This window comes from Pteropus alecto, unplaced genomic scaffold (assembly GCF_000325575.1).
Source record: "Pteropus alecto unplaced genomic scaffold, ASM32557v1 scaffold121, whole genome shotgun sequence".
Lineage (NCBI taxonomy): Eukaryota > Metazoa > Chordata > Mammalia > Chiroptera > Pteropodidae > Pteropus > Pteropus alecto.
In genome coordinates this window covers 9,495,797-9,514,641 of record NW_006434369.1, presented here as the reverse complement: position 1 = coordinate 9,514,641, position 18,845 = coordinate 9,495,797, and the positions used below count along the sequence as shown (strand labels likewise).

Genomic DNA, 18,845 nt, shown 5'->3' with positions numbered 1-18,845 from the left:
AAGTTAAAACTAGCCAGGTTGAATAAATGATAGTATAAAAAATAATCTTTAAGGTTTTCTCTACCTAATCACTGTTATTAATCACAATTAATAACATGATGATAGATGCCATCATTATAATAAGATTCTTGATCTTCTGTCGATAGTCCTCTTATTTCAAGCAATATTTGATGCAACTAAATTCTAGGACATTCTTTGAGAATTTGCTGCAATGGAATTTGGCCCGTACTTTAATGGGATACCATCGTATATCTTAAAGAGTTAAAGAAGTACAACAGAAAGAGGACCTTCTATTAATAGGAGGCAGAACTGCATGGTCTATTTTTCAGAAGATTGCTTAGTCTAGTGCAACACAAGAGAATTGTCACAAAGAATTGGTATTTTAGGCCAGGAGCTGCATCTGGTTCAGTTTCTATCTGACTATGTCCTAGACAGAAAAACAGACTGAAAAAAATTTACAAACCTTAAAAATCAGCTTAATTTGCCCTTGTTTGTATAGCTCCCCTATTTTACCTTGGGAGATGACACCGACAAACCGTTGTTCAGAAGCACTTCTTCTTAGTTCTCTCACTCAATACTGACTGGTCAAGTAGTTCTCTTTGCTTTCACAGAAAGGATCTATCTTACGCACCATGAAGACCATGAGAAGATATCTAGAGGTTCCAGAACTGCAGTTCCGGCAATGGAGTCTAGCTGTTGCTTCTTTTTGCTGATAGATAGATCATCTGCCAGGGTCCTGACTTCTTGTGTCCCAGGAGCTTTGCCTGGGTCCTTCATCACTGCCATACTGGCCTTTGGGTCCCAAGATATGTGTCCCTTAGTCTGTGAAAACTGCCTTTATCTTACCAATTCCTGATAGATTTACTCATCTGATTTAGAGTAAATGCATTTTGTATGTGTGAAGTTCCAGACTGGGCACTCCTGGTATATCCTGTCCAATCACTTAACACAGTAATATTAAGTAGTAAACATCCATATAAGGATGTAACTGAAAACTTAACGGTGAGCTCAGCAATCCATTTTCAATGCACACTGCTCATTCTGTCAGATTTGTCTGCCTGATAAGACAGTGCTCACCAATTTGTGCCCCACTGAATTGAAGTGATGCTTTAGACTATCCCTCCAGAATTCTTTTATAGTCAGTTTAGAGGTTGTTTCAGTGGCGTTTCTCAGATCATCCTAATTTGATTCTCTGTGTACTCTCTGTTTGATGCAGAGGTCAGTCTGTAAGTCTCCAGAAGAGCATAATGTGTTCCTCCCATGAGTTCTCTGCTAACAACACAGCCTGGACAATTTGTGGCTCAAAAGTAACAGAATTAGGTAACAGCTTTATGTTTTGCATTAGCCATGTGACTCTTACCTTGTATTAAACAAGATACCCAAATCGTTCCTTCTGGGAATCCACCCTGGTTTCTTTTTTTTTTTTTTTCCTCTCATTCTTATCCCTTTCTCCCTCATTTCTTTACTTTCTTTCTCTCTTCTTTCCTTTTTACAAATTGAATCGCAACTATGAGTCAAGCATTGAGAAAGCAGTCAGTTATAACAGCAGTCAGTGACTGCTATGCTAGGAGTAAGCACATGGCTGTATTTGAAAGCCCTTATCATACCCTTTAAGGTAGAAAAGAAGAATGTTCATTTTATAACAAAATAAAGTGTAACTACCTATTGAAATCATCATAAATAATGTATCATCTTAAATAATTTACATTCTGTTATGGCATCTATGAATTATGTTCACAGGCTGATTGAATTAAAAGTTGTTATATCACATGCCAATCTACTCTAGGTAACGACTAAGAGTATTACACTCTTGTACATACGTCTCTATATACATACATATCTATTATCTATATACAAATATAGGTGTGTTTAATATTTAGAAGGGAATCAAACTGTCTTAACACACATATAGAGATGATTATAAATAGGTAAATATATAATGTTCTTTTAAAGGTCACTACCATGGCCTCAATAATCATTTAAATAATTTGGTTGATAGTAATATGCTGTTTGTTAGATGGCTCATGACTCAGAGGACATCCAAAATGTACTTGTAGGTAACTAGATGTTCTGGATGACTTTTCAAGGTCTTTTATTTGTATATAGATACATTTTCTGTATGACGAAATTTGAATTTTAGTCTTCTGCATTTGGAATCAATATACTAAAAAAATTTTGTATACATACATAATTTATTTATATTTATGTTTATACATATATTTGTGTGTTTAGTGACTTTGTTTTATTGTTGCTATTGTTTATTTTGTTTTAAATAAGGTTCATTCATGAGGCATAGAGATGTATCCAAAATAAGTCATTGAGAGGCCTAAATGTAAATTCCAGCCAAAAAAAAATCTTTAAATTTTCTGAACTCATGTATTCATTTTCCTTCCATGTACTTCCCTTTGTTTTGGATGGTAAGTTGCATCTCTGCTAATAATAGCAAGTACCTTTTCCCCATGAATACATTATTTAAAAAATCTAAATATTCAGCCAACACTGGATATGTCCTTAAGACAATTTAAATATTTTTTTGATAATTTAGTAATTAATACTTCATATTTAATTTTATATTTTGCAGAATAAATACAAAGAATTATCTAAAAGTTTCTTCAAGGAGAAAATTTTAAAAGAATCTGGAGAGAAATGCAGTACTTTCCAAAAAGGTGCTTATGGAAAATATTTCTTTTTTTAACAATATTTTATTTTTATCAAGGTAATATATACACACTCAAATAGTAATATGTTTTATAATGAATAACACCAGTCTCTAATCCTAATCTTCCCGAACACTCCCAGAGATAAGATTTTCAACTTTTTCATTGCATCTCTATTACTTACATTCATATTTCTAAACAACATACTTTCTCTGAAGTTTCTCCATTTGTCAATTTTAGACATTATTTATTGATTTTCTATTACAATAGGTCAGATTTAGCTTATACATCATCAGCACCTTTCTTTCCTCTCTCCACATCTTCCCAAGAAAGATATAAGAAACTGTTTTGTTTAACCAATATTCATCTTTTATATCATTTTGATTATATAAACTGTTCATTTTTGAGCCAAGATTAGGTTTTTTACTCAGACAATTTTTGGGGGTTTTTTTCCTAAAGTTTGTAGGTATTGACTTATTTTTTTATTTTCTACTTTTTTGGACCCAGTTCTTCACCTGCACTCCAAGATTCGATTGTTTATTCATTCATTTATCCAACAAAAATATTTGGAATAACCGCTCTGTGCTGGTCACCATTATAGGTTCTGCAGATTCATCAGTGGACAAAACAAATAAAATTCCCTGCTCTTTGACAGCTTAAATTCTACTAGGGAAAAAATGGATACTTTAAACATAGTGACTAAGTGAGTATTATAACTTTTTAGAATATGGAATGTACCCTGGGGAAAAATTTAAGCAGGTTACAGAGATGAATGCAATCGGTTCCTTATTCAATAGCAGGAGTGGGGGAAGCAGAAGTGATGAAGGAGGTTCTGTAATTTAAATGGGTGGGCAGAGTAGGCCTCGTGGAGGTTATATTTGAACAATGAATTGAAGGAAATGAAAATATGAGACAGGTAAGTACAGGGTTTGTGGGAATGTTCCATGCAGAGGGAACAGCTGGGATGTTGAGGACCCTCAGGTAGGGGTATGCCTTGAGTGTTTAAGGACCTGTAAGAGGGCTGTGATTGTCAGGACAAAGTGAGAAAGGAGGAGTGTGATGGGAAAGGTCAGATTATATTCCATTTTGTAGGTCTTACAAGAACTTTAATTTTTGTGCTGATAGGCTGAAAGGTTTTATTTTAGCTTCAAACAAAAGTTTTTTCAACTGAAAGCAATGATATTCAGTGGATCCAGTGATAGATAATAATCAGTCTACATTACTGGTGTGTCCAAAAACCCCAAAATTCCAGTTTATGCCATATGTGAGGCAGTTAGCTCAGGGAGAAAGAAACAGATGACCTATTCAGCCATCCTGTTTTTTATTACTTAAGTAGGTGTCTCAGTTATCATCTTCCCTAGGTCTACAGTCCTCAATCGCTGCATCACATATATCATTTCTCTTTTATTTTTCTGGATGAGGCAGTCCCAGGTATATACACAGTTGTTTGCTCCTTAGCACAGAACCCAGACTTTACTCTTTTTAAAGAAAGCTGCATCTGTACCATCACAGTCAAATTATATTCCTTATGATGCAAAATAGATGAAATCTATTTCAGACTGTCCCCTAAAACAAAACAAAAGCTATATCTCTTGGTGAGGAATGAGGAAAACATTTCTCCATTTCCTTTTGCTTTAATTGTGCTACCAAATATATTAAATGCTGTTTGTCCAGGTTTCAGGGTCAGCGTTACATGAATAAAGTAGCACAGAGAGACCAACATGAAGGCATAGCAGCAAAGAATTAGCCTCCTAGCTTTTCACTGTGTTTGTTAATCCAACAAGGAATCTGTGGAGGTTATTGTCAGAAAAATGCCAAGACTGCATACAATGCCACCTTTATACCTGTCACTACAGTTAATCCCTGTACCTGTGACTGCACAGGATTTGTTGGTCATTTATTGCAGCTTTCAGAAGATCGATATAGGTTTGTTTTGCAACAGTAAGTATACAACAAGATGGAGGCAGAGCTGGTGGCAGTATCTCTGGAACAGAAATCAGCAGATCTGTGCCCCAGTCTTTGGACTGCTAAGAAATAGAATACGCCTTTCCCCCAAGAAAAGAGTATGGTTGACCACTCTTCCTCCAAGCTCACAAAAATATGGTTCTAATCATTTGTCCTGGATACTCTAAGTTTCTACCCATACAGAATAAGCTTTCAACTTTAAAATATCAAAACAGTTAGCTCTTAAATATTCTAGGCAATTCTCAGAAAGGACATATTTGGAAACTAGAGCAGAATGGTGATTAATATCCAAGAGATTGTCTCCATCCCTTCTCTGGGTAACATAGAAGTTAGACTAATGCAGGCAGGCTGGTTTTGGCCTCATTCCAAGGGGCTTATTCCTGCAAATCCTGGGAAAGGCCTTATTATAAAAAAGTTATGGTATAGCAGAGACCCCAGTACGAAGGGTGAATTCAGGGCTTCTTTTACAGAGCAAAAGAGTTAAGGGAAATTTGCAAATCCTAATATGTCTCAAAGAGGAGTGTACCCAGCAAAATATTTTGCAGTCCTTGCATTTCAGAAATAATGTGATTCTCAAAGGCAACTCATAATAGAATCCACTGAACAAGAGTTGCCCTGCTCCCCAGGGTTTAGCCTGATTGGGCAGAACAATTTAACTCAGGAACCCCACTTTGCGATTCAGCAAAAAAATGCAGACATGTGTCCTAAGAAATAAAGGAAGGACATGAGGAAATGCTCTGGTTCTCTTTTGTCTATCCTAAACGGCTTAGAGACTTGGTATTTTAGCAGTCTGATTTCATAAATAGCAGCCTAGGAAGATTTGCCCAACCATTCAAGAAGACTATTTACCTACCATGTTTCTCTCCAATTACAGTGGTTTCACATTAAATGTTTAATTGGATTACTAATTTTAAAACTCGCCACTTTAGAATCACCAAAGCTTTCATTTCCTTTCTAAGAGCCCTGAAAAATGTCATGATTACCTCTGAACTGAGGCAGCAGGCTGCGCCAGAGAATTTGAGAATGTTTTTCTTTGAAAACAGACAGCTCTGAAAGCAGAGCACCTGCAAATAGGTTAATGAGTCTTAAGAGTTGCTGGAGTTGTCAAGACCAACTGTCGAGAATTCCCGTTGAGTTAAGTAGGATGTGAATCTGTCTCTGAGTAAATATCATTACCCATGCTTTCTGACTTCCTGCCCTCAGGTTTGCAGCCTGTGTGGGTTTTTCCCCTTCAGCTCAACAGTTGGGTAGCAGTTGGACTGGGGGTGGCTGGAAGTATTCTTTAAAATGGCTTTCTTGGTGGATAGAGCTCCTGGCATTTATTCCTGAAGCTATCTGTGCCCTAGAGTATTCTTTATAAAATTCATTGCATTTTATTCATGTTTATGAACCTGGAAAGTAAGCAATCCACTTCTGTTCTCAGAAAAAGAACTGTGACTAGTCACTTAGAATGCCTCATTTTGGTGTTTAATAGTCATGAGACCTGGTAAAGAAAAACAGCAGTGACATCCTGTGCTCTAAATGCAGGCCATCTTAGATCCAAACCCACAAATACTATTCTGATGATCTGTAAGAAGAACATGTTTAGCATATTTTCAGTAAGTTTTAGTGTAAATGTCAATCTCTGGTTGAAGTACATCATAAAAGCAGAAAGTGCACGTATAGTAAATGTACAGCACAATACATTTCACAAAGTGACCACACCCTTGTAAACATAATTCAGATCAAGATTCAAGATACTCTCAGAACCCAAAAGCCCCTCTCATGTCCTCTCCTAGTCCAGCCCCTCAAGAGTAACTAGTACCCTGACCTCTAACACCTGGGGTTCTTGTTGCTTGTTTTAGACTCTGTGCAAATGGAATTGGACCTTATGTATTTTCTTTGTATCTGGCTTTTTTCAAGTATACAGAGATTTTACGAATATGTCTTTATTACAAACCTTTTACATCACTGTTTCATTGACAAGGAAATCATTAATCTGCCTTCACGCAACAGTTTGCTCTCTTCAAAACATGTCAAATAAGACATTCACATTGGAAATAAATGTATACATGGCTCCATTATATGCTTCAGCCTGCCAATAAGTACATTCGGTTTCTAACAGAGGGAGAAAGGAACTTCCTCTGGGCTTTTTTAAAAGAGGAGAATAACACTGAGTTCTGCTATGCAGCCACTACAAAAGGTTAAGGGATGGTGGGAGACCAAGTTGGGGAATTCTGCTCTCTGAACTGAAGCATAAAGCTAGTGGAATGCATAAGAAAGTCAGATTTGTTGGTCGAATGTGGATGTACCAGAATGAAAAATGAGAGATTGACACATACTTACAGATAATGCTGTTTCTCCCACATTAAATTAGTGTGTCCCCAAGAAACAGGCCACTGTGGGTGATATTTTACTTCCTGCGGTTTGTAGTTGGCTTTATTAGGCAAGGGACTTCCCTAGCCTCTGATCAAGGAAAGGACAAACATAAAAATAATAATAAAATCACCTTTCATGCCCAAACTGAATTAAAACAGTACAACTTTGTCACTAATGATACAGCAAGGTAAAGGATTTAGAACAGTCAAAGTCATAATTGCAAGTCGCAAAATAATTAAATTTTATTACTCTGTGCAAAAATATTTAGAAGCCAGATTTATAGTGAGTAAATTATGGGATTATCCAATCACATGTATATGGACCACATATGCAATTGCTGATTTATTTGACTGTACATCAAGCCTAACTAGATTCCAAGTGAATCAAGCACTTGTTGAAAAAAAAAAAGTAATCAAATATGGATTATTTCAATAACAGCCAAAGAATTTCTTTTTGAGTTCCCTGCCAGCAAAAGGTAGGGGGTTTATGCCACTCATTTTTGAGCAGGCCACATTTCTCTAATATGGCTGATCTCTCCCAGTCTAAACATTTTCTTTGAAAATGTGAAGCCCTGCAATTAAATCTTCCTCCCTGAAACAAGGAGCATTCACCATGCTGAGAAACCAAGTACATCTCCCATAGAGAAGACTGCAGTTGGAGGGAGGGGGTATTGTTTGTGGGAAGACCCACTAATGGGATGAAACAGGAAGATGTTAGAGGGAGGGAAGAGAGAAAAATGCATGTGCTCCTCTGAGGACCTTCTTATTCAAATATACACTTAAGGCTGGCTGTGTGTGTTCCTGAGACACAGAAATATTAATATAAGAATATTTTTATGGACAAGATCACATTTAAATCAAATAAACTTTACCATTAACAATATTCCTTCAAATTGTATTTTGCCTTGTGGGGAAAAAAAAAAGGAAAATAGCATCACTAAGGAAAAAATGGCTTTATTAATAAAATGATTCATAGAATTGAAAAATGACATCTTATTTTTTACAAATGTGATTTTCCCTTCTTGAGAATCTTATTTCCTTAGCATTTGCCCATGATGTTGTTTCATAGAGGGTCATTTTGGGAGAGATTCAGAAATGTGTTTCTTCCCCCTGACCACTGTGTTGCTAAAGCACTAGGATAGATGCTTGGGGAAAGGATCTGCTCTCTAGAATAATAAGTCTCATAAAGATTATGCATTTGGGAGTGGGAAAGTGGTTGTAGGGGACAGACATCTGTTAGGTCACCTCCCTAAAATATTTCTTCATTATCTTGTCACATGACCCTTAATCCCCCAAAATAGAGTAATAAGGTAAGCTAGATCCATAATGCCCTGCTGTTAAAATTTGTTCGTTTTTTTCCCCCAGTTGACATTAATTAGGCCTAAAAGCTGCAAGGTATGTATAGAGCCAGGTGTAGGAGAAAGGGAGAGAATGAATCAATTAAGTCATGGTCCCTACTCTCTGTAATGTCTTTTTAGCAGGGAATGACATGATTTTGTGTTTTAGAACAAATGCCCTTGTGGCAGCTAAATGGTGAAACATGGAAAAGATTTATAAAGCTAGTATATGTAACACTTAGGCATGCGAAGATGAAGGCCTGACCTCAGTTAGCAATCGTTGAAGTAAAGGCAGGGTAAAGGTTTGGAACTATTATAGCTGACAATGTTCAATATGGTAGCCACTAGCCACATGTGGCTACTTAAATTTAAATTTTAGTAAATTAAAATTAAATAACATTAAAAATTACATAGTCACACCAGCCATATTTCAGGTGTTCAGTAGCCACACTTAGCCAGTGGCTACCTTAATGGACAGTAAGGATAATAGGATGTGTCCACACTTACAGAAAGTTCTACTGGGCAAAGCTGCATAGGCCTTTGCTCTTTCAAAAATTCATGATTAATTGTGAAGTTTGATGACACAAAAATCTGTAATGTTGGAGGGCTATGAATTTGAACCATGCTGTGAGCTGATGTAAGAGAGATAGTTACTTGGCAGTTGGTAAGCCACATTACTCTATAGTCCACCTCCAGAATGGCCAAATCAATGATACTTGCTCTTTATCAAATTGTCTTGCATAACATGTGTATTTATGTACATAATTTTAAGTATTATATAGTATTATATCTTATATATCTGTAGATCATCTATATCTATACGTATAACTATTGTCTAGATCTAGATTATAGATTTAGATCTAGATATATAAAACACTTGATGATTATATTTGCTCGGGTCCTCCAAAAAGAATATGTTAGGGTGAGATTAGCTGCACATGAGAAAAATGCCTGTGTAAAAGAGAGGCGGAAAGAACCAGGATAGGCAGGCAAAACCTTCAGACCACAACACTTGTGGAGAAGAGAGGAGAAAGGCAGATTGAGTAGGAAGAGTCTTGGAATGCAGGCAATTTCCAAGAAAGATTCAGTCAGAGGAATGGCATCTCTGAGTAACCATCCCTGATCAGAAGAGTCCCAAGTATCTCGGGAATGGACCTGCATTAGTATCACTACTGTGCTCAGTCACTGACTGGGAGCAGCCCACAGAAAGCCTGACCTTCATGTGATGTGGTGGTGGGTCCAGAGGGCTGCAGCTGGGGCTGTCAGACATTATGTTCTTCATGGCAGGAGACCTCAGCAGCACCTTTTCATGGCTCCCAAAATACTATATTTTATATTATTAGTATTATATATGTAATAAATAGTTTTATAGTATTTTGGTATATAATACATAATACTATAAAATATATTAAAATACAAGATATATTTCATAGTATGCTATATTTATAATTTCTACGTATTTAAGAATTGAGGAATTTTTACGGGAGAACCCAACACTAATGAAAATCAAACATTTCCTGTAATTAGATAGTAGGATCAAAAGGATTTGGCGAGGGCGCTTCTACTTACAGAAAGATGAAGTAGACATACTTTTCCCTATTCCTCCCACTAAATACAACTAAAAACACTGGACATGTGAAACACACATAAGAATACTCTAAAAGGCAGAGAGAAAAAGGCAGACAGACTAGCTAGGAACCTTGGGACCTGAGTAATGACACTGTGATAAGTTCCCTAGGTTTTCTTTTACTCAATATATCCGAGATTGGATACTAGAGAAGTCAACAACCAGAAATGTCAACAAGCATAGATTTTTTTAAAAGCACCTACAAAAGCCTAATCTCTCGAGCCAAAGGACAGAAAAAGGGCAGTCTAGCAAGGCAGAAAACTTTTAGGAAAAATCTACTCTACGATAGCCAAACAACACCAAATGAGAAAAAAAAAAAAGCTGTGCCCACACTCCCACCCCACGAGCACCTTAGACTTCCATCTTTGCCAAGCTGTATTGAAATGCTTCAACTTCGCCACAAGGTGGCAGAGAAACTTGAATAGGGAGCCAGGACTTTCATCCCCAATGGGTAGTCATGAGTACCTCTCTTGGGGTGTCAACTGTAGACTATGTGGAGAGCCTGGACTTCCACCCCCATCCTGTAGTAACAAGGCACATCTTCTTCCTGATAGCTCAGTGTCAGAGGAGGCCTAGTGGAGAGTCAGGGCTTTCATCATCATCCAGTGGAAATGAAGCCACCTTCCACCATACTGTCAGAAGTCACAAGGGGAGCAGTAATGAAACACTCCTACTCCTCCCAGCCAATAACCATAAAGGTATGTGTGGAGGCCTAGGGGGAAGCCAGAAATCCCATCAACCCAGCAATAATGAGGAGTTCCCTCCCTTGAGAATCAACAGAGGCTGAGTAGAAAACCTGGACTGCTACACTTATTTGCAGTCAGAAGCCACCTCCTCTTCTCCCAAACTGGTGTCAGAAAAATCCAGCTAAATTTAAAAGTTTAAATAAGATCCAAAATCTTATAGTACTCAAAATAATCAATTTCATTCTAAAATCATTTAACATACCAAAAACCAGGAAGATCTTATACTGAATCAAAAATACAATTAATAGATGCCAACACTGAGATAACAGAGAAGTTAGAATTATTTGACAAAAAGTTCAAAATTTTTCAGCAAATGAAAAAAAGTCTCAACAAAGAAATAGGAGATAATAAAGGAGAACAAAATGGGAATTTTAGAACTAAAAACACAATCATTGATATTTAAAATTCAACAGATGAGCTCAACAGGAGAATGAAGAAACCAAAGAAAAAATTAGTGAACTTGAAGATAGAAAATAAGTTACCCAATATCAGCAGCAGAGTGAAAATAGACTGAGAAAACAAAGATCAAAGCCTCAAGGATCTGTGGGACTGTGGGTACCAGGTCTGGCCGTGATCCAGGCTTGCGGCTAGGAACAGAACTCCGTATATAAAATGTTACATTAATGTACTAAAACGCCAGCGCCTAACTTGTGCAAGTATGACTCAGCTTATTGTTTATCACACATGTGTGGCAGAATGCCACTATTGTTCTCTGACATATATAGAGCCCTGTAGTCTCCTAGTGCAGAAGCCCGCACTCCTAACAATAAAGTCTGTGCCTGCCTGGTTCATTCTCATGTCGGCTCCTCCTGCATTTTTTTTTTCAACTGGGCGTCTAACCACCAAAGCCTTCCCTTCTTAATCAGCTTGGTGCTGATAGGGACTAATATAGGAAATCTAACATTTGGGTCAGTGGAGTCCTGGAAAGGGAGGAGAAAGACACAAAACTACAAATTCAAGAATTGAATGAAACAAACAAGATAAACCTCTCAAAATCACACCAAGACATAAAACTTCTGAAAATACACACAAAGAAATAGTGTTAAAAGTAGCAAGAGAGAAACAACTCCTTACTGATTAGGGAAAGAACAATTTAAATGATAGTGGCGTTCTCATTATTACCAAGAGACTAAAAGGAATTGTTACCTTTTCAAGTGCTGAAAGTAGAGAACTGTCAACTCAGAATCCTATCTAGAATGAAAATATCTTCAAGAAACGGAGGGTAAATTAAGACATTCTCAGTTGAAGAAAAACTAAGACCTATCTTAAAAGAATGGCGAAAAGAAACTCTCTAAACAGAAAAGCAAATAAAAGAAGGAATCATGGAATATCAAGAAAAAAAAAACATACTAAGCAAAAAATACAGGTAAATGCCATAGACTTTCTTCTCTTAAGTTCTCTAAACCACGTTTGAGGATTGAAACAAAAATTATGACACTTTTTCATGTGGTTCTAAATTCATGTAGAGGAAATATTTAAGACAATTATATTATAAATAGGGGAGAGTAAAGGGATATAAAAAAGGTGTGGTTTCTACATGTCACTCAAACTGTAAAATGATGATGCCAGTAGACTGACAAGTTATATGTATGTAATGTTATACCTTGAGCAACCACTAATATATCTTTGCAAAGAGACATACTAATAAATACTATAATAAATATGAATCCTAAAACATGTTCAAATAACCCTCAAGAAACCAGGAAAGTAGTGAAAAACAGAGAACAAACAGAAAAGAAAAATTAAAATGGCAGACTGAAGCTCTAACAAATCAATCGCATTAAATGTAAATGGTCTAAATATACCAATCAAAAGATGGAGATTGGCATAATGGATTAAAAACTTGACCCAAAATTATGTGCTCTCTAAAAGAAAGCCACTTGAAGTGTAATGATATGTTATGTTGAAAGTAAAAGGATGGAAAAAATATAAAAGTTTCAATCCACCAAGAAGATATAATTCTAAATACGTTCTTATCTAACAATAGACTTGCAAAATATATAAAGCAAAAACTGACAGAACTGAAAGGAGAAAGAGACAAATCTACAATTAAAAGCAGAGGCTTTAGAACCTGTATCTCAACAATTAATAGTACCACTGGAGAAAAAAATCATCTCAGACATTGAAAAATTCAATAATACCATCAACCAACAGAATCTAATTGACTCTTTAAAATACTCTAACAACAGTAGAATACACTTTCCAAATGTCCATGGAACACAAACCAAGACAGACCACTCCTGAGCCATAAAACAAACCTCAACAAATTTAAAATAATCAAAATGTGGCGTAAACCTAAATTAAGGCCCACTATTATGTACTATCCTGACATCTGGTGAAATTAAGAAGGCCTCATCTGGCCTGACCACAAGTTCTCCTCCCCACTCTGGGATTGTGGATCAGGGCCCCTAGCCAAACGCTCCTCTTTATCAAGGGGAACAGCTGCAGTTCCTTCATATTCTTGAATCACAGGTTTCGGTTTTCTGCCAGCTGTGGAAATATTCAAACAAACCAATCTCATCCTCCCATGAGAAACAGTAGACACCTCATCCTCTTGATACTACAAAGCCTGGCTCCTACAGCCCTAGTTGTTCACTCTGTTCCCAAGTGCAAACTCCCTTGTGGCCCTGTACAGTGTGCAGCGTCCCCCTCCCTCCATCTGTAAGTATATGGGACTAATAAATTGCTATCAATTTCATCTGTCCAGTGTCAAGCGTCATGAGTTCAACTATCCTCTTAACCCTAGGGCAAGAATCTCTCCCTCACCAATAGGAGGCAATTACAACATGAAATCATACAGAATGTGTTCTCTGGTGACAAGGTAAACAACCAAATTTGAATAACATAAAAATAACAGAAAAATCTGAGAACTCAAAAGCTAAACAACATACTTCTAAATAATCCATGGGTGATAGATAAAAATATTAAGGGAAATAAAAAAAAAAGACTTGATGACTGATCAAAAGTGAGAGAAAAATAGAGAGGAAGAAAAGAGTTGAGGATTATGTGAAGTTCAGATGATGAGAGACAGGAGTCAAACTAGCCATCATAGATCACTTTACAGGACGAATGCAGATGCATGGATTCCATTAAGTAGTTAACCACCTGGGAAATAAAAGCAGGTACAGAATTCTGAGGGGTAAGGTCGATAGTTGGAAGATGAAAAGAGGAAGTTGAGGCAAAACTGTGGAAGTGCTGACAGAAACCGCAGACCCGGGTGAATTACCTTCACTGGATGCAGCAAGTAGGTCATGGAGGAAGGTGGGAAAGAGCTGAGGTTGATGGTGTGACACTGAAGACTACCTTCCTTCCCGCTGACTCTTTGTCTTACGTTTAGCCTTGTTAGTGGGAATGCTGACAAAGAACATGGACCTTTTAAGTGTAATAATAATGTGATGAAATGTTCCGCCAATTACTCTGCTCTGCCCCATTTCTAATCAGTGCCTTAGGTGAATATTATATAAACTGGTAATTTAATACCTTAGCAATCAGCTCTGCTACAGGATCAAATATAAAATATAGGATCAAATATAAAGAGAGTATGATTGTGTATGTTATAGGTCCTAGAGTATAAAAAGATTGACTTAGAGCAGAAAACCTTTTTTAAAGGTTCAACATCTCTCATAGAAGAAACTATCTTCGATTAAATTTTAAACAGAAAATGTGACTTTTTTAACTTCAAAAATTTAAATTTGAAAGATAATTTTATTTTATTCTATAAAAAGTTAACCTTTTTATTAGACAGAAGGTAAACTCATCATAGAAAACTTAGAAACAACAAAAAAGAAAAATATTCACTTATATTTCCATCTCTAACAAATACTATTTTGATATATTTTCTTCCAGTCTTTCTGCTATACTATGCTTAAACCTGCATATGCATTTGCTATGCTTAGATTATGAGCTGTGATCTCACAATTCCATTACATTTGTACAATTTTGTATTCCACTTCTTTTTAGTGATTGTTATATCATCAATATGTTTACATATCATAAGTTTATACATTATACATTCCTTCACTCTTTCACTTCCTTCTTTTAAGGTATCAAAACACTTCTTCAATATTCAAGAATAATGGTAGTCTTCAAAATGCTTATTAAATAGATAAAATGTTATCAGACAGAAATTACATTTAAGCATATCTGTATTTACTTATTGACCAAACTTGGCATACTCTCTTTTCTGCAGCTGAGATGTTTTTAGCTGTGTTTTTGTTAAATTGCTTCATATGTGTTACAAAGAGGAAAAATATAATGTAAAAAAATAAAAATAGAGAATTAGTGGAGAGTGATTGTTTTCTGCAATAATTTTTGATGCTCTTTACCACAATTGGGCACCAGAACAATCATAGGAAAGTGTTTGAAACTACTTTACTTATTTCTAGAATGGCATAGGAAGGACAACAAAAAGGTTAGTCACAAAATAATCCTCTTTAAGAATATGAATCTTCCTCTATTACCCCAAAGCATGTAGATCACATTTTAGTCATGATACATGATGCTGAATAAGGAACAATATGATTTTCCAACTGTTGTGTCATGACTTTGCAGAAATTAAAAAAAGAAATTTTTGCATATGAAAATATTGATAAACAAACTGGAAGGAGGATTGTAGACAGGTTATGTGTGTTTATATACATGTATGCATGCATGCCCGTGGAATTCCTGCACTAATTGATTTGGATGTTGTGTGTATAGTAATGGGTGACTGATCCTCATTTGCACTTTAGTATTCACATGTGCGCCACAACCCAGAGATAAATGTTACTAGCATAGGGAATGTAGTTAGAATTAATGTAATGACTAGATGGAGAGCAAGAGGAGAGAAAGAGTAATTAGAGGGATCATTTTGTAAACTATATAAATGTCTAATCAATGTTCTATATACTTGAAACTAACAATAAAATAAAATTTAAAAAATAATTATCATTTCAATTAAAAAACATACATATGTAGTTGTGCATTTTTCTAGATATATACATTTATATATTAAATATATATAGATAACTATACGTATAATTACATAAGTATTACATAGTATGTGCTACATGTAATGCATGCTATTCAATTACACCAAAAGTTAGCAATTGCTACCCTGTCACAGAATTAAACAATTAACTTTTGGAAATTTAGTGATAGAAATGATCTTGACTTACTCCTGGACAGGGAAGAGCTTGATGGAAGTATAGAAAGTAAGGTTAGATAAATTGGGTGAAGTAATAAACTCTAAAATAATAAAAAATAATTTATTAAACTTATTTTTAAACCTCATCCCTGTATCTTTGTAGTTGTAATTGGAAAATAATCTCCTGTATATTTGCAAACTCTGGGTAGTTAAAAGACAAAAGTAAAGATAAAAAATAACTTCTGGTTTCTCAGAAGTTATTGGCACTGATTAGAAATGGGGCAGAAATTTGAAGAGTGTTTTCTAAGGAAATAAATATATAAATGAATGAATAAATGAAAGAAAGGGATGGGGAAAAAAGCTCTGACAAAAAGACTGGTAAATATTGAAAGGTGAAGATGGTAATGATGAGATGCTGTACACACAAAACAAAACCATGGCAAGAGTACAAAGTAATAGCATACAATAATATATAAACAACATAGTCATTAGTGTCAGAAAAACTAGTGTTCAAATTCTTCTCCGCTCTTTACTGTTATTTTTTACAAGTTGCTTATTCTTATTGACCTTAGTTTTTTCATCTGTAATGGAAGCTCATTATAACTACCTCATGATATTGTTTTAAAGATTAAATAAGGCAAAATGCACATACATGAAAGTCCCTGGTTTGAAGTATATGTCGAGAAAATGTTCGTTTCCATTTTATATAATTAACAATTTAATTAATTAATTAATTAAATAGTTTCCATTTTTATAATTAATTCCATTTATATAATTAATAAATACTATATATTTATATAGTATTTACTTATTGACCAAACTTGGTATTATTTATAATTATATAAATAATGTCAAGAAGTTATGTCTTACGCATTTCCAAATACGTAAACCTTTTACTTTTTCTTCTTTTATCAGTTAAGAATGTATTTATCTTCAACTAACAGAAAAACCAGCCTAGCAACGGTCTCACATAACAAGATTTATGATGGAGATGGTTGTCAGCTCTGGCCCAGTTGCTCATTGAAGCCACCAGGATCAGGTTCTTCCCACACTTTTTCTACGCTATTCTTAGTGGGTTGGCTTTCAGCCTCATGTTTCTTGACTCATCATCACAAAATGACTGCTGCAGCTCCAGATATAACATAAAAAGTTAAGGCAGGAAGAAAAAATACAGACAAATGGCTTTAGTCTAAAAAGTTTTATCTTTTTATTTGAAAATAAAATTCTTCGCAAGAAACTTCTTAACATCTCAAAGTCAATACCTGGTCAAACGACTGGTAAAGGAAAATGAGATTTTTAAAAATATTTCTTCACAACTTTATTGAGATGTAACTTACATACCATATAATTCATTCATTTTAAATATAAACTTTAATGATTTTTAATACATTCACGAAATTGAGTAATTGCCACAGTAAATTTTAGAACACCTTTACCATTAATGATCATTCCCCATTTCCTCCTAGCTCACCCAGATCTAGGCAACTAATCTGCTTTTCATCATGATAGATTTGCCTATTTTAGATATTTTATATAAATGAAATCATACAGCATATTGTCTTTTGTAACTGACTTCTTGCATTTAGCGTAATGTTTTCAAGGTCAATCCATCTTGTAACATATATCATCACTTCGTTCTTTTGGTGTTTTTCTTTTTGCAAACAATACTTTATTGTATGGATATACTACATTTTATTTATCCATTCATCAATTGAAGGATATTTGGATTACTTTCACTTTTTGGTTTGAATAAAGCTTCTATAAACATTTGTTTTTGTATGCATTTTTTGTTTTCATTTCTCTTGTGTAGTGGAATTGCTGGGTTATATGGTAACTTGGTAACCTAATGTTTAACTTTTTGAGGATGTTTTCCAAAATGGCTGCATCATTTTACATTCCCATCAGCAAGAGTCTGTCCTGGAGAATGTTCCATGTATGCTTCAGAAGATGTATATTATGCTGTTGTCAGGTGGTCTGTTAGATCTAGCTTGTTTATAATGTTTTCAAGTCTTCCATTTCCTTGTTGGTCTTAGGCCTAGTTGCTCTATTATTGAAAATGGGGTATTCGAGTCTTCAACTATTGTTGAATTGTTTATTTCTACCTTCGATTCTGTTAGTTTTTGCTTCATGTATTTTGGGGGGCTCTGTTGTTAAAGAAATATATATATTTGTAATTCTCATATCTTCATCATAAATTTATTCTTTTATAAAATGTCTCTCTTTATCACTAGTATTATAATTTGTTTTAAAGTCTATTTTGTCTGTTATTATATAATCACTCCAGATCTTTTATGGATGTTACTTGCATGATATATCTTTTTTCATCTTTTTACTTTCAGTCTATTTGGATATTTAAATCTAATTTATATCTCCTATATACAGCATATAGTTAGATCTTGTTGATTTTTTTCAATCCAGGTGGAAAAATCTCTGCTTTAAGTGGGTTGTTTAATCCATTTATTTTTAATGTCATTATTGATTGGTATATTTTTTTCCCTGTATTTACAGCTGATATTTTACTTTTTGTTTTCTGTATTTTTAATGTTTTTCCTCATCCCTCTTTACCACTTTCTTTTGCATTGAGTGTTTTCTAGCATAACATTGGATTCTTCTAATGATCTTTCACTATATATTTTTTCATTTTAATTTTTTAATTATAGTTGACATTCAATGTTATTTTATTTTAGTTCCAAGTGTACAGCATAGTGGTTAGATATTTATATAATTTACATAATATTCTCCTGATTAGTCTAGTACTCACTTGGCACTATATATAGTTATTACAATATAATTGACTATATTCTCCAAGCTGTATTTTATATCCCCACGACTATTTTGTAACTACCAATTTGTAGTTTTTAATCTCTTTACCTTTTTCATCCAGCCTCTAACCCTCCCTTCCATCTAGTAATCAGCAATTTGTTCTCTGTATCTGAGTTGGTTTTTGTTTTTTGTTCGTTCATTTATTTTGTTCCTTAGATTCCACATATAAATTAAATCATATGATATTTGTCTTTCTCTATCTGACATA

The 18,845-nt window shown here is 34.9% G+C and overlaps 1 protein-coding gene across 1 annotated transcript in view; it reads right to left on the bottom strand.

Annotated features, from left to right (window-relative positions):
- Window positions 1-840, bottom strand: part of ADTRP (androgen dependent TFPI regulating protein) — a 136,436-nt gene extending 135,596 nt beyond the window's left edge. Inside the window, exon 1 of the mRNA XM_025044902.1 lies at window positions 514-840. The gene's annotated coding sequence lies outside the window, so the exon portion shown is untranslated. The remainder of the gene's footprint in view (window positions 1-513) is intronic.
- Between the last annotated feature and the right edge of the window lie 18,005 nt (window positions 841-18,845).